Source organism: Dysidea avara, chromosome 11 (genome assembly GCF_963678975.1).
Source record: "Dysidea avara chromosome 11, odDysAvar1.4, whole genome shotgun sequence".
Classification (NCBI taxonomy): domain Eukaryota; kingdom Metazoa; phylum Porifera; class Demospongiae; order Dictyoceratida; family Dysideidae; genus Dysidea; species Dysidea avara.
The window spans coordinates 15,864,656-15,879,529 of NC_089282.1; the positions used below are offsets into that span (position 1 = coordinate 15,864,656).

The 14,874-nt window shown below is 37.8% G+C and overlaps 1 long non-coding RNA gene across 3 annotated transcripts; it reads left to right on the forward strand.

The window, feature by feature from the left end:
- The first annotated feature begins 351 nt into the window (after positions 1 to 351).
- LOC136237617 (uncharacterized) lies at positions 352 to 14,685 on the forward strand. Of its 3 annotated transcripts, XR_010692584.1 has the most exons (11): positions 352 to 441; positions 5,368 to 5,399; positions 5,697 to 5,761; positions 6,168 to 6,326; positions 13,470 to 13,591; positions 13,654 to 13,852; positions 13,929 to 14,021; positions 14,078 to 14,192; positions 14,249 to 14,320; positions 14,374 to 14,431; positions 14,485 to 14,685. It is a non-coding gene; the product is annotated as an uncharacterized lncRNA (long non-coding RNA). The 3 variants fall into 3 exon arrangements; XR_010692585.1 differs by lacking the exon at positions 5,368 to 5,399 and having other exon boundaries at positions 424 to 441; XR_010692583.1 differs by lacking the exons at positions 352 to 441; positions 5,368 to 5,399 and having other exon boundaries at positions 5,458 to 5,761.
- Positions 14,686 to 14,874: the final 189 nt, after the last annotated feature.

Consider the following 14,874-nt stretch of genomic DNA (forward strand, 5'->3'; position numbering starts at 1 on the left):
TGCTGCGGTCTGCAGCAGTGCAATATACAAATTATGGCACTGGCGGTGCCTTTGAACTGCCCACGCAGAGTGGTACATAGGGCATATACACCCCAACCCTCAGGTGAGTATATATATATACCTAAGTATATATATACTCACCCAGGAAAGTATATATATACTCACCTGGGATGTCACGTGACACACTACTGTGTCACGATTACGGGCTGATAGCCCGACGTGGGCGGGCGGGCGAACGATGCCCACACTAGCATGACTAATGGGTGGGTGGCAGCAAGTAATGTTGCTCCTACGTTTGTTGATATGAACGGACAAGTCCTGGCGATATACGGAGATATGTTTACTGAGTCCCACAATCAATTTGATTCTTCATTGTGAGAGCTGAATCGTGAGAGGGACGTTTCCAGCGTGTCTACCATGCCAAACTATGCCGAATTAAGTGTAAGTATATACTTTAAGTTGGTTTGTGTGCGCATGAGTTGTTAGTAAGTAATGTAGTGCAGATTAATTTAGAAACATGGTATATATCATATGAACCATGGCTCACTTCGGTGTATTGCACTTATATACACCCCTCCTCCTCAGTCATCGGAAGTTTACTGTTGATAAACGCCTTGGCTTTGCCTCGGCGTTTATCAACAGTAAACTTCCTCTGACTTCGGAGTCGGGGTGTATATAAGTGCAATACACCTCCTAGCCATGGTTTATATATTACATATATATATAGCTTTGGTTATTTGTAGGTTTAATGCTATATTCAACTTAAGACTCTTCCATAAAGGTACTTTTCCCATTAAAATGTTTCTAGAGTGGTTTTTGAGGTGGCATTTTGCAGGGCGCCACTCAATATTGGGACAATCCCTACTTAACAGTAGTACTGTATTGTTTGATACACACAAAAAGCCATGAAGTGTAAACTGCATTGCATAAGACAAATGACTTACACAGCAACCCTTTATGATATTCCTCCTAACTTAAAGTCATGTGAGTATTCTAATAAATTGATGCAGATTGTGTATTGTCACTTTTAAATGGAGTTAGTTATACCCAGTTATATACTGTTATTTATGAATGAATAGCTACTGTGGCTAGTATTCCTCCAAGTAGCCCAGTGAACAGACTTTTAATCAATGTGCTGGTGTAGGCTATAAGAATTAAATTATCCCACCTAGTGTTGTCATGCGTGCCCATATTGCATTTCCCAAAAGTTCAGCAGGGTTAAATATATAGCAGGGGTACTTATTTAGTTGTCCAGTAGCCATTATAAAGAGGTGTCTGTTGTACAAAGGTTACTAATATACTGTGGGCATTGAGAGGACCATAGCATAGTCGCATAGTCTAGGAGGTGACAGGTATTGTCCCAGTATCTACCAACACTACATGTTCGATTTCAATCACACATTGTAACATGTATAGGGTTCTGTGTAGACACCATCAACATCAAACCAAACTGTGAATAGGGTGATGGCTCAGTATTTTAAGAAGCTGTGAATTCAAAGATGACAGACAAGCAATAGCTGCTATGATGCTAAAGTCAATACAGATTCCCTATATCCACAGGCTTTAAACCTTCTTGCAGGTCCCCATTAGGATAGCATTCACAGAATACATTTAAACAGTAACATATTTATGCAGTCATTCTATACACAATAAAATCACTACAGCCATTTTTAGAAAGCTGTTACCCATCTTCTTAAAACTTAATAACTTAGTAATGCCTCTTTGGAGGTCACATCCTTATATACCTTATTGTTCTACATACATCTTCTGACCTGAATGAACTCTTGATGCGGTTTCAATATATACCATCTCACCACTAGCAGATACTGACTGATCAGATGACTCATGCTGTACTGGTGAGTGGCAAGTAGTATATGAAAACTCCACTTGTGGATGACCAGCTATATACATATAATATGATATAGCAACAAACACACTATGCATGATAAATAATAACTATACAAATTAGCTGGTTACATTTGCATTTAACTAAAATCTATGTCTGGTGATCCATTGCTTGGATACTGTAGATAATTCTGAGAAAATAAAAAAAATTCAGAAGTTGTGCGAACAAGGTGGGTTTTTGCTGAGACGTTCACAAATGCAACTTTATCATCAATGTTTCCAAGCTTGAACAGAGTTCTTGCTAGATAGCATGAGTGGATTTAGGCCAATGACTGTACCTTCCTGAAATCCCCAGTTCACAGTGAAAGTGAACATAATGAGACAGTCCCAACTCATAGCCTGTCTTTTAATCAATTTAATGAGTGCCTGCAATTTAGTTTCCGTATAGTCACTGTACAAATCGATTGTTTTGCTCTTCTTGCTGTCTTTTGCTATAACTCCAAAAGTACTCACTAGATAAGGCTGAAACGTAACAACCCATTAGTGTTTCCTACTAGACAAGGCACACAATGAAGCTACGATGCTCTATTTGTACAAAAAAAATGGACAGTTCTAAAACTGACCACACAGCAAAAACGAACAATAGAACATAACAAATGCAAATTCTTTTACTGCCCGTATATGTATATAATTTGCAATAATGTTGTAGCATTGCTAAAGTATGCATTTAACTTTATTTTACGGCACTTTTATAATAGCAATCTCTATTACGTTACTTAAAGTTCTTATGTTTTATTACACAGATTTGACCTTTCGTATCTGTACACTCATCCTATATAAGTGAAAGAACAGTGCCAGACATAATAAGCAATAATGTACTGCACAAAGATACATGTATAATTAATATGGATGTTCACAATACGGTCACCTTAAAATTCACATTACCTGGTACAAAGAGATTCAATGTAGAAATTACTTCTCCACTTGGAATACATATCTCAAAATCTGTATCAAGAAGAGCTTGAGGATTTATACAGTTAACTTGTTCCCTGAAACATGGAGGATAGTGACGCCTGTCAGCTTCTCTAGTAATACCACGACTGTCTTGAAATTTTAGGTATACAACTTCACTTGCATTGATCTGAAAAATACAATAATCACAATCAAACTGTCAATGTAGACACCTGAACACCCACATAACCACACACTTAGTAAAGGTTCCAGGGTAGCATTTAAGCACATAAATCGATTAGGATCGGGACACCTTTTGATTTGTTCCAAGTTGTCCAAATTACATAAGTTATGAAATTCCATGTCATAATAGCTGTGTAGAACAGGTGCAGTCTTCAAATATCAAAATCAAACAGACAAGTAATGGCTGCAATAACATATACATAACAATGCTGTCATTCTTAATAATAGCACTTCTCAAGCCTAATGTAGCACTCAACTTATCTTGCAATATGTGACCGTCTCAGCAAAAACCCGACTTGTTCGAACAAGCATGCGTATTGAGAAAAACAAAATTTAAAAATAATTTGTAAAATTACGCATGCTACAAAGAAAAATACGCAAGTTTTTATCAGGCCAGTATTCGAAGAAGGAAGACTCAAATCGATTAAAACTATATACTATCTTATTCACCTGCTCATGGAGAGTTCAAAACTCGTTGTTTTGTGTCTGTAGCTTCAACGGTATGCGTGTCACATGCGTTTGTTTACGATGCGGTAAACGTAAACAAAATCATCATCATTTTATCTACCAAGCCACCTTCATATCCATATGCGCAAGTGTCTACAGGGCTAACACTATACCTTGGCTGATGTGCTGATCCATGGTGAACATTTTAAGCTAGATTGCAACATTGTAGACTAATTCCAACGGAAGTTATGACTGCGAATGTAAGTGCCTGTAGTTTATTTTCAGTATAGTCGCTGTACACATCGCTTATCTTACTCTTCCTACTTTCTAGTGCTATAATTTCAAAACTACACACCACAGAAGGCTGAAATTTTGGTGATCCATTCCTTGGACACTGCTAATAATGCTGAGTGAATAAATTTTTTTTTAATTGTGCGAACAAGTCAGGTTTTTGCTGAGACGGTCACACATTAGTTTTTAAATCCTGTGAGTATCTTCATAAATGCCACTCAAATTTGATTCTCAATAAAGTAAAGTGTATAGATTCTCTGATAGCGATAAATAGTTTGAGTTTGGCTGCCTTTCCTTTGTTCATAGCATTGCCATATACAGGAAAGGCAGCCAAACTCAAACTATCTATTGTTATCAGAGAATCTGTACACTTTACTTTATTGAGCATCAAATTTGAGTGGCATTTATGAAGATACTCACAGGACTTATAAACTGGCAGCATCACTTTGTTCTCATCAATACTTTAACAACTGTACTATCTGTTTAATATTCACAACTTGCATACCTCACACATGGCCGCACACTGCTACTTTTTGTTGCAGTTAACTCTGCTTGACTTGAACACGCACTTTTTTTACAGCTATAAGTTGTTTAGGATGCAATTTCAAACCTGTTTTTAGCAGATCTAGGTGCATGGTTTGACATAAACCCCTTGTAAATTTAAATTACAGTGACAAAGTGTTGCTGTATTGGCAATTTATCATAGACATAACTGTAATTTTAGTGGCATGCAACTGCAGTCAACTAACATCTTTAAACCCTTGGTAACACTTTACTTTCATCTTGCACTAAGTTGAAATGATCAAGACACTCTAATAGAGCAGGCACAAAGCAGCTCTAATAAACCAATCAAGTTACAGCTTAGTTATAACTTCTGCCTAACATTGCATTGTGCTGTTACAGGAAGTTAAGTTGCTAGGACTTATAGCACAACACTTGTAGAAATGTGACTGTTCTATTAGAGTGATTGACTACTCTATTAGGCCACTCCAAATAAATTCTCTGTTTCCTGCCCACCACCCTCATCTGGTTACTGTCAGCTCTAAATATTCCATTATTTTGTATTCTTCCATTATTTTCTGGTTATTCTTGCATTCTGTACAGGCTCAGTAAATGCCATCTTGTAACAGTGTCGCCTCATGTGTCAGCAGTGCTATATATCAAGTCGGCACAAAATTACCTTTTGTGTTATTTTTGCAACTTTAAAAAAGGTACAAGCTAAAGCATGCTTTTATGCACTGAGTTTTTTATGGTTGTGCCTGGTTTCAAAAGCTGCTAATCTTATAATGGAATAATGGAAATGGACCGCCCACCCACCCGCCCGCATGCAAATATGCCTGAGTCCAGGACAGGAAACAGATAATTTTTATTTGGAGTGACCTTGGAGTGTCTCATCTACTTCAAGCATTGACTAATTGAAGCGGAGAAGCCACACTACTGTCCATACTACAGTACAAGTTCTTATAAAAATGACCCCGATCACAGCATATTCTGGTGCGCTTATGTATTAGTAATATTAAAGACGTTTATTTAAGACATAAATAATTATGCACATCTTTATCTCTATTATTATTCTATCTCTATTATTAGTACTATGGCAGTATCTCTATTATCGCACAACAGTAAGCCTTCTGTGTTGTAGTAACTATTTGTTTCATAATTATGCTGTTGTCCTGGAATGGCACAATTTTTGGGCAACCAGTGTGAAGTCCAGTGGTACAAACATTGTATTATGACCAAGTAGTGATAGCGTACTTTTGTTTGACTAATGTCCTAATGTTCAGGTTTGACATGCTTACCCAACAGTTATGTTATTCATTCACTTAGCCTGGGATATAATTTTTGTTCATTTTGATTATCCATGCTATTATTGATACAGCCCGGCATATTGATTTTTTGTACATTCTCTTTTAATTCAGTGCCTGCTGGATTGTGTCATCAGATATCGAAACAAGTGTTTTTGGTGTTGCGACCAATGTTCCAGGTCAGTTGCATGAGTGTTTAATTTAACACTGTGAAAAAGGTAGGATATAAGAAGGTATTTCCAGTGGCTTATTGAATACAAATAAGCCTTAATATAAACCCTGTATTATACTCATGTTATACTTTAGTATAATGCATACTATACTATTACATATATGGTTTCAGTTTATTTACCACAATACCTAAAATAGCTTATATCAAATATAATGCCCACACTATACCATCACATATATGGTTTCAGTATGTTTAACACATTAACTAAAGCCTTACATGTGATTGTTAGTATACTACAGGTTATATCAAGCTTTTTTGTATTCAATAAGCCACTGGATATACCATCTTATATCCCTCTTTTTTCATAGTGTAAGATTTAAGATTAACTTCAGTGCCTGCTTATTCTTTTACAGGTCTCAGTATCGTCATGCTGACATACAAGAAATCATCACTATTGTTGGAACTATTTTTAGTCAAGTCTTGATGTGATGTTGATTAACGTTGTTACACATTGTTGTATGTTTACCATAAGGCAAGAAATTTTCATGGCCATCATGAAATTTGAATATTGTGTAAGTTGTGTGGAACAACCCCAACTCATACATGGTCACTGGCAAACCACGAACCACATTCGAGCCACAACACCACGAACCACATTCGAGCAATCCATTACAACATTTTTGGCAAACCACGAACCACTTTCGAGCCACAACACCACCAACCACATTCAAGCAATCCATTACAAAATTTTGTTGCACCATTTGTGTGTGCATAATACTTAATGAAAGCCACAACACAAGCTACATGGTAAACACTACATAGAGGTGGTAACCCCTAAAGGCTTGTTACCTTTTGTATTCACCTTATCGGCCTTTGTGGTTAATCTATTAAAAATTACATGTAAATAGAGAATTGAAGAGTATGCTTAAAGCACCTTCGTTAGTGATTTTGTTCTTCACACCATAAGACAACTGGCGATTTATAAACGCTCGATTGGGGTGTGGCACTAAATGGAATTTAAAAGATTTCTGCTTAAAACGCCATCCCTAGGGAACTTACGGTTCAGCACGTTGTCACAACTTGTTTATCAGGTATTAGAGTTTGTGTCCACGTCGTGCCTTTAAAAGTTATTGTAGGGATTAGAGGTTTGATTGAAGAAAATACGCGTATAGGCAAACCAGGATTGGATAATGTCAGTGCTAGATGGACTATACAAACACGACTATGTTGACTGGTATAACGTGACCGTAGTTGTAACATAAGGTAGAGAAATAAAGTGAAATACGCCTATTTTTTATTTTGCGATTGTTACTTTTTATTTTAGCGAGGTCGCAAGAAAACTATGATGATGATGACTCCTAAAGATTTTTTTATCACGTAACGCAATACAAATCTATTGAGAGATGTTGCGTAATCTAGGACTAATATTGCGAAACCGGCCCTACACGTAAATAACTCACAGTAGTGGCCGCGCGTCTTTTAATTGGGCGTGCGCTTTGTAGTTTCTTGACCGCGCGACTCACTACCGTGAGTCTTGATGGACAACGGATGAAAAATGCGGCTAGCTGCACTCAGGAAGAAAAGAAAGTCTTTGGGTAACATGCTGCCACAAACAGCGTCATGTAGCTACAGTCTCGGTGGACATGGAACAGACTTAAGGTGGCGCTGAACCAATTAAGTCCAGCCGCACAAAACAATTTGTTTCAACCCACGCGCTAAATGAGCTATTTTAGGGTGACCCAAAACTTCGCTAGTGTACAACTTAATCTGCGCCTTAAAAGTTGTTGTGTTAGCCTATGATGCTTTAGTTTAGCATACAAAGTTTCATGAAATAACATGCCTTCATTTTTCGCCTATAAAACTCTGAAGTTTTAACCCGATTTTTAAAGTAACTTGGCCAATGAACAACCTAGCGCTAAGCCACTTCGGTTCCAACCATTTCTCACCTTGTAGAACAATTCTACGCTTTCCTTTTCACTGATAACAACATGGAAAGTATAGTGAAAACGCACACCCGTAGGCTACAACATTGGCTAACAACTCCATCAAACCCGAATCGCGAAAATTCGAAGCGTACTATTGTAGAGTATCGCTTACCCAATGCCTATACCAAATTGTGATGGTCTGTAGTTATTTAGCGAGAAAGGAGACAGTATGGCTAATCAGGACGTGGTCCGTATAACAGTAATCACACGATGCAGGGGCGTAGCCAGGATTTTTGACGGGGGGTTCCAGCACCAGCATTGAGTTACTAGAAGCAGGGGTCTGGGGGCGCAGCCCCCAGCCTCTGAGAGACTTTCAATATTTTAATAAATCAAAACTCAGCAAATTGCTATATTTTATGCAAAAAGTACATTAATTATGATGCATTAAGTGCCCCTGGGATGAAGGTAGTACTAGATAAAGTCACCTAGTGGAAACAGACAGCATAACACATAGAGACACATATAGTAATCTGTAAGTGATGGTTATATCTCACTGTGGTATAGGGGTGGGGACTATTCTACGGAAAGGAACGGAACGGAACGGAATGGAATGATGGACTAAACCACGGAACGGAACGCTTTCTCAAATTGAAGCGTGCAACTTACCATTGCTGAAACTTCCCTTATAAGTTAGCAGTGGCATCTCCAGTGGGTGATTAAACATAAGACAAAAAGAATTAACGGATCGATTGTGGGTTTTTGTTGGTTGTCATTAGTAACGAAGTATTATTGTGGGATGAGCTGTAGATCTATCAGTGTTGTTCATCCATACGGAAGGGAACTTTATGTGAGTTGTTTTTCTTATTTAGACTTTAGAAAACAGTCTGGGCTGGTCTTTCAAGTCATAAGTCAGTGTATAAATAAAGCAAGCAGGAAGATACTGGTAACAGGAAAGAGCCAGCTGAATTAAAACTTGAAGAATTTTGTGCAGTGTGTGAGGAGCAAATGTTTTGGCAGACCGCAAGGAGGGTATATTCAGCAAACATCACTGAAGTGTATGCATGGAGTTATTTATATATTAACAGCTGGTGCAGTGGACTAATGCCGTATTCAATAGTGAGCTGATTTTATCTGTTGCACAATTCAAGGATGTGTCTGACTGCTAGCCTTGAATCAGGCCAAATGCCAAAACTCCAAGATCAGCCAAATCTCTATTATAAGCTGCATGTGAAACCATGCCCGTAGCCACCAGGCAAACGTGATTTGGACCAGGATGTGTGTGTAATTTCAATGTATCTAGTCAGACCTGAAATGGAACACACATTAATTACATACCACCTAAGAATCCTAGGATTTCTTAAGTGTAACATTTCACGTGCTTCACTTCAAACAAAACAGGTTAAATTTGTTCGTCTATTTTCAAGTGATTCCCAGTCCAGCTGGTCCATGAAATTACAATGGGATCACATGTATTTGTTACAGTGCGGGCTGTCCTGTGTTGGATCTACTCTAGAGTTGAAATTTCAAGGTAGACTCACTGCCAATGTACTGACACTAGTACTGTTGTAGCATGTTTAAGTGGAGGACAAATGAAATAGTAATGCTAGATTATTTATGTATACAAATTTTTCATAATGAAATTGATATCCCATTTTGATTTGTACTTCCACTTTGCAACATATTCAAGAACAAGAAGCTACCACACTTAATCTCCAACCACTGTCATTAATTAACCAAGATCTCATTAGTCTGTAATTCACCTTACTGTAGTGATTTTATTGATTCATCTGTATGTTTTCTTCATTTTCCTTTGAAGTTGTACCAAGAGTTCATAATAAGGTGGAGAGTGTCTAACTTGAATGCATTCACCAAACACCCTGCTTAAAGTAACACCTCGGCCTTATTTCAGAACAAAGGCTTTACCTTCTTCAGCAACACTAATCAACAGTATTCTATCCCCCAGTAAAGGTGTTGATTTGATGAAAGGTTAGCTTTACGCAGGGTGTTTGTACAGGCCATACTGAGAGTTAGACACTCTCCCCCATACAAATCAGTATTACAAACTCTTGGTTGTACAGTATAGGTAAACAAAGATAAGTTTCTCTCCTATCTTATTCTAGGATTTCTATTGACAAGGAAAATTCAATTATTTGTATACAGGCTCAAAATTGAGAAAATATAAAGAAAGTGAATTAATATTATACAGTCAGTTTGCTTTAGGATATTTAATGTCTCCAACCACAACAAAAAATTCGATGAATCCATGCATCTCATCACTGGTTGTCTGAACATTCTGAAAGTGATACCTCACTCAATCAACCATATATTCTGTTTATTAGACTGAATAAAGTCATGATTACCTGTACAATCACTTAATTAATGTTTTATAATTATCCTATTCAAGGGCGGATCTAGGATTTGTAAAAGGGGGGGACTAACTCAAGGTTGGGTAGAGAAAAGCATGCTGGAACTAGGGGGGTCTGGGGGCATGCCCCCCAGGAAAATTTTGAAAAATAGATGCTAAAATACTGCAATTTGGAGACATTTCCCCATAAAATTCATAATATTTTCTGCCTGCAGATATTTTATATACTGCCTTTAGATTATAGGTATGGCTCTCTAAAGCATTTTGCTAATGGAAAAGTTTGGTAGGTACAGACAACCAAGTACATGATGCACCCCTCTCACAATTGCACAATACTGAATAGGTGCATGTTAGAATTATTAAGAATGTTGAAAGTGGAAAATTTTGAAATTTGAACAATACAAGATTGAATCTGAGAGCATTTTCAATGGAAATTGTGCACTTGAATTAAGTATTGCCATACATATTAACTACACTAGTAGATGAAAGAAGCCCTTTAAACAGACCAATGCACTTCATTGTATGTATAGGTGCTGGCAGATTTGGAAAAATTCCATAACAGAACCAACTACATGTTTCCAGTGAATGTTCTATTAGAGTAGTTAGCTGACTGCTCTATTAGAGTATCTCGATCTTGTACACCTCCAATGCTGATCTGGGTCCTTGTTACATAAACTTTAGCATAAATCCACTGATAATACCTTGGAAAGATGTTTATAAGGTAATTTTATGAGTATTTGTATTATTAGTGATCATATAATTATGCTAAGACAAAATTTCATTATAATACTCAGCATATTGATCAAGTAAAGCCTAAATATGAAGGGGGGGACTTCAGCCCCCAAAGCCCCCCCCCCCCCCCCTGGATCCGCCCCTGCTATTCCATTTTCCTGGAGGTTCCACTGATAAAATGCAATTTCAGCAATGATAGCAGTTAGCCAAGCTGCAAGTTGATTCAGAAAGCATTCCATTCTGTAAAATAGACCCCATCCAGAATTCAACTCAGTACTCAGGCTGAGATATCTGACAATAGTTATTGTTATTATCTACTTTACCAGTTAGGCACTGGAGAGTGTACACAGAAGGCAGAGCCTGTTCGAGGTGTTTACCCATAGCCTAGGAGCCTAAGCGAAAGTCCACTACTCTGTTAATGAATCATTGATGTTCACACAATATAGCCTCCTTGAGGTATCTGAATGTTTGCTCCTCACACACTGCACAAAATTCCTTTAGATTATGCTTAGACTGAGTTGTCACCATACTTGTTTCCTTTGTAGTGTAGCTATACACATACTGATTTATGCCGATTAGAAAGGCTGGGCCTCAGACTGTACATTCTAAAGTCAAGTAAGTAAAAATAACTCACATACTAGTAAAAACAAGTCATGCATTAAGTTCCCTACTTGATATATCCGAAGATGAACACACTGAGTCAGCTATTCCCACAATTAGTACTTCGTTACTAATGACAACCAACAAGAACCCACAATCGATCCTTAAATTCGTTTTATCTTTCTTGGGGTACGTTTGATTACCTGCTGGAAGTGCCTCTGATAACTTGTACAGCAATGGTAAACTGCAAGCTTCAATCTGAGAAAGCATTCCGTTCCGCAGTTTAGTCCATCATTCCGTTCCGTTCCGTTCCGTTCCGTAGAATAGACCCCACCTGGTATAGGAGCCATGAATCCACTGATACAAATGACAATCAAAACAATATACTATACAAATATGCATAGCATGAATTCATTTTGCATAACACAAGTGATAAATTACTGGAGCTCTATATCTTTAAACACTGCACACCAAAGCTATAGCAGTATAAGGTCATGCTAAGTTTTGCATTTAATGTTGGAATGTCTGAAAAACTTCATATGGACATGGATATTTAAATGCATGTTCTATTAGAGTATATCTGACTGCTCTATTAGAGTATATACCTGACTGCTCTATTAGAGTATATCGATCTTTTTAACAAGTTTTGAAGAGGGCTCATGTTACCTCTGTAAATCCTTCCCTGAGAGATGAATGTAAGTTTTATCAATTGTTGTACTGTGCCATTACACTATATTGCTCACTCATTTTGTCCTGCCACACTAAATGGTGTGTTAGGATCCTGCTTGCAGAAGTCTAAATTTTACAGGGGGGTTCCTGAACCCCAGGAACCCCCCCTCCCTACGCCCCTGCGATGGCAGCTGGTGCCGTTCGCCACTGAATTAACCAGAGTTGTGACAAGCTAATAGTTTTAAAGTGTGAATAACATTAGTTGTATCAACAAAAGTAGCTAGGTGGTCTGACAGAGCTTGTTCTGTTAGTCAACTGAGACGCTTTGCTGTGGTCTATGAATTTCCGCGTTTGTTCGCGCATTGCTACAGATCGTATATATGTTAGTTATAATTATTTTCAGTTTGTATGAATTTGGTTAGACAATATGAATTCCTAGTCACTCTTTACAAACTTTAGCCAGAGAGATTCTTTGTGATGTACGAAATATCAGCATCATGTTATTAGTAAATTTGATTCAAGGTGCAAACGTTAGTAGCTAGATTCTTGATGGTAGATATTTAGTAGTGGCCCAACACCGCTTCACGTAGTAAAATATCTGTTTTTTGCTGACTCAATGACAAAACAGTGCTCTAGCTGTAGACTAGTTGCTCACCGCCAATCCATATATGGCAGCATACTTCATCTGTTGTCTGAAGAGAAAGTGGCATAGCCACAACAGACTAGTAGAGTCAATCCAATGGTCCCAGCATAGAATCTGGGCTGGCCTGATTTCTGTGGTCCTGGAACAGAGGTGTAAAACTCCGAGTGGGTCAATGAAGGTGAATCCATGGCAGAATTTTGTTGAGTCAGTCTGGCAATGCTCATTCCTTCAAAAAGAACAACAGAAGCTTTCACACATGCAGTAGTATGCACGGGATTGCTTGAGTGTGGGATTATAAGGGGTCATTCTTTACACATACTCATAAAACTGTCAACACGCTTTACTTACCAGTTCTACTCATCTGGTCTCTTGCATGGGCATTCTGTGGGATGCTTTGCATCTGTGGGAGCTGGTGCAATGTATTAAGAGACCCATCTGATATCAGATGAGTCCCATACAAATATTAATTATTGTGATATTCCTGTAGTGTGCTTTATTTTAAATCTCTGTACCATGTTATTATAAAGTACCCAGCTAGTTATTAATATAATAACTACGGTTACAGACAAAAGTGTAACTGTTGTATCTTTGTCTCATCTCTCTTGGGTGTGATGCATGTGACTGGCCTAGCCCAAGCACAAGACAACATGTGGCCATATATACCCCTTAGCTTTGTGTGCTAATAGTATTGGCAAGAATAAATAATAATTTACTGTAGGTATTGGTATGAATTTTACTTGTGTATACCATGTCCTGTTTACAATATCCTCTACTTATATAGCTGCGTGTGGGTCTCAAGAATGCCAAATGATGACACAGGCAATTTTAACTCTTAGGAAGGCCTTTGGTGAGCTGTGAAGTCAGATGACCAACATGAAATTGCAGTAAGGGAAAGTCCATGTAGTGAGCCATTACCAATTATTATCACAAGTTTTTAATTTACAACAACTTCATAAATATCATAGGTTTTTGACTGTTATATTCAATTACTTGCTAACGATTTACTCAAGATGAGAAAGAAAGCTGATGACTATTTTCTTAAGTTGTAATTTTGTCTTATATCTCTAATTCTGTTCACAGAGCAGCACATCGACACTATGACACCAGCGTTTACAGCGTCAACCATGAAGGAGTGAATGAATCGCACAAACAGTTAAAAAAGAGGTGCACATAAACTACAGATAGTCAGATACTGTAATATGCAAGCTATATTATGTTGACTGCATATGTCCTTTCATAGAAGAATTACATGCAGGACATAGACCTAAGAGAAGAGGGACGATGAAAGTAATCAGGTGTTACACGTCCTACTAACCACTGTGGAGATCTGACAGTATGTGTATATGTGTACCCTATAATAATTGGTGACTGTGCACTTATGCAATATAGACTTTGGACTGCCTACATTTTTGAAATGCTGGAACATTGCATAAAGCATTGAAGGAAAGTGGATATTGTCTATTCCTTTGTAAACTCTGTATGATGTACCTGCTTGGGTGATTCAGTTAAGTTATTTGTGCTGCATTGACCCTGTGATTCTAGCAATCTTGAATCTTCAAGGTGCACAAGGGCTGAATATCACAGCGTGGTACGTGGCGCACTTCAAGAGCAGTTAGTTTGAGAGATACCGATGTGAGTAGAGTTATACTGTATAGTTTTGCTAATTTTTATCTGATGCACTACAGCAGTCCCATCAATGACTCCACAAGTTCAATGCACCTACTCACCTTGAAACTGGCGTTGGTAAGTATATTTACAACATGTGAAGTATGAACATTAATGTTAACTATTTGCAGATGAAGAAATGATGTGATTGTTCTCAGTATGAAGAAAGCAAGGATTGTGGGTTCTTGTTACACAGCTCATGCAGTGATGATCAGGCAGAACAGTTATAACTGAAAACTCATTGACTATGAGGTTGTTTTACCTTTTTTTTTTTTTTTCAGTTTCATTATTGTACAACTGTACTTTGTTTTGGCTCATGTGAAATAGCAACAATAAATCAAAGTGACGTCATTAATTAAAAGGGCATTTTGGAAGGGATATGGGCCGTTTTGAGGGCAAGATGTGGGTCTAGCAGAAGCGTATACAACCGTATAGAGGATAGTATGCAGCCGTATTGAGGTATGTGTGACTCTGTGTGGGTCTATAATACGATTATACTCGTGACATATACAGAAGTGCCA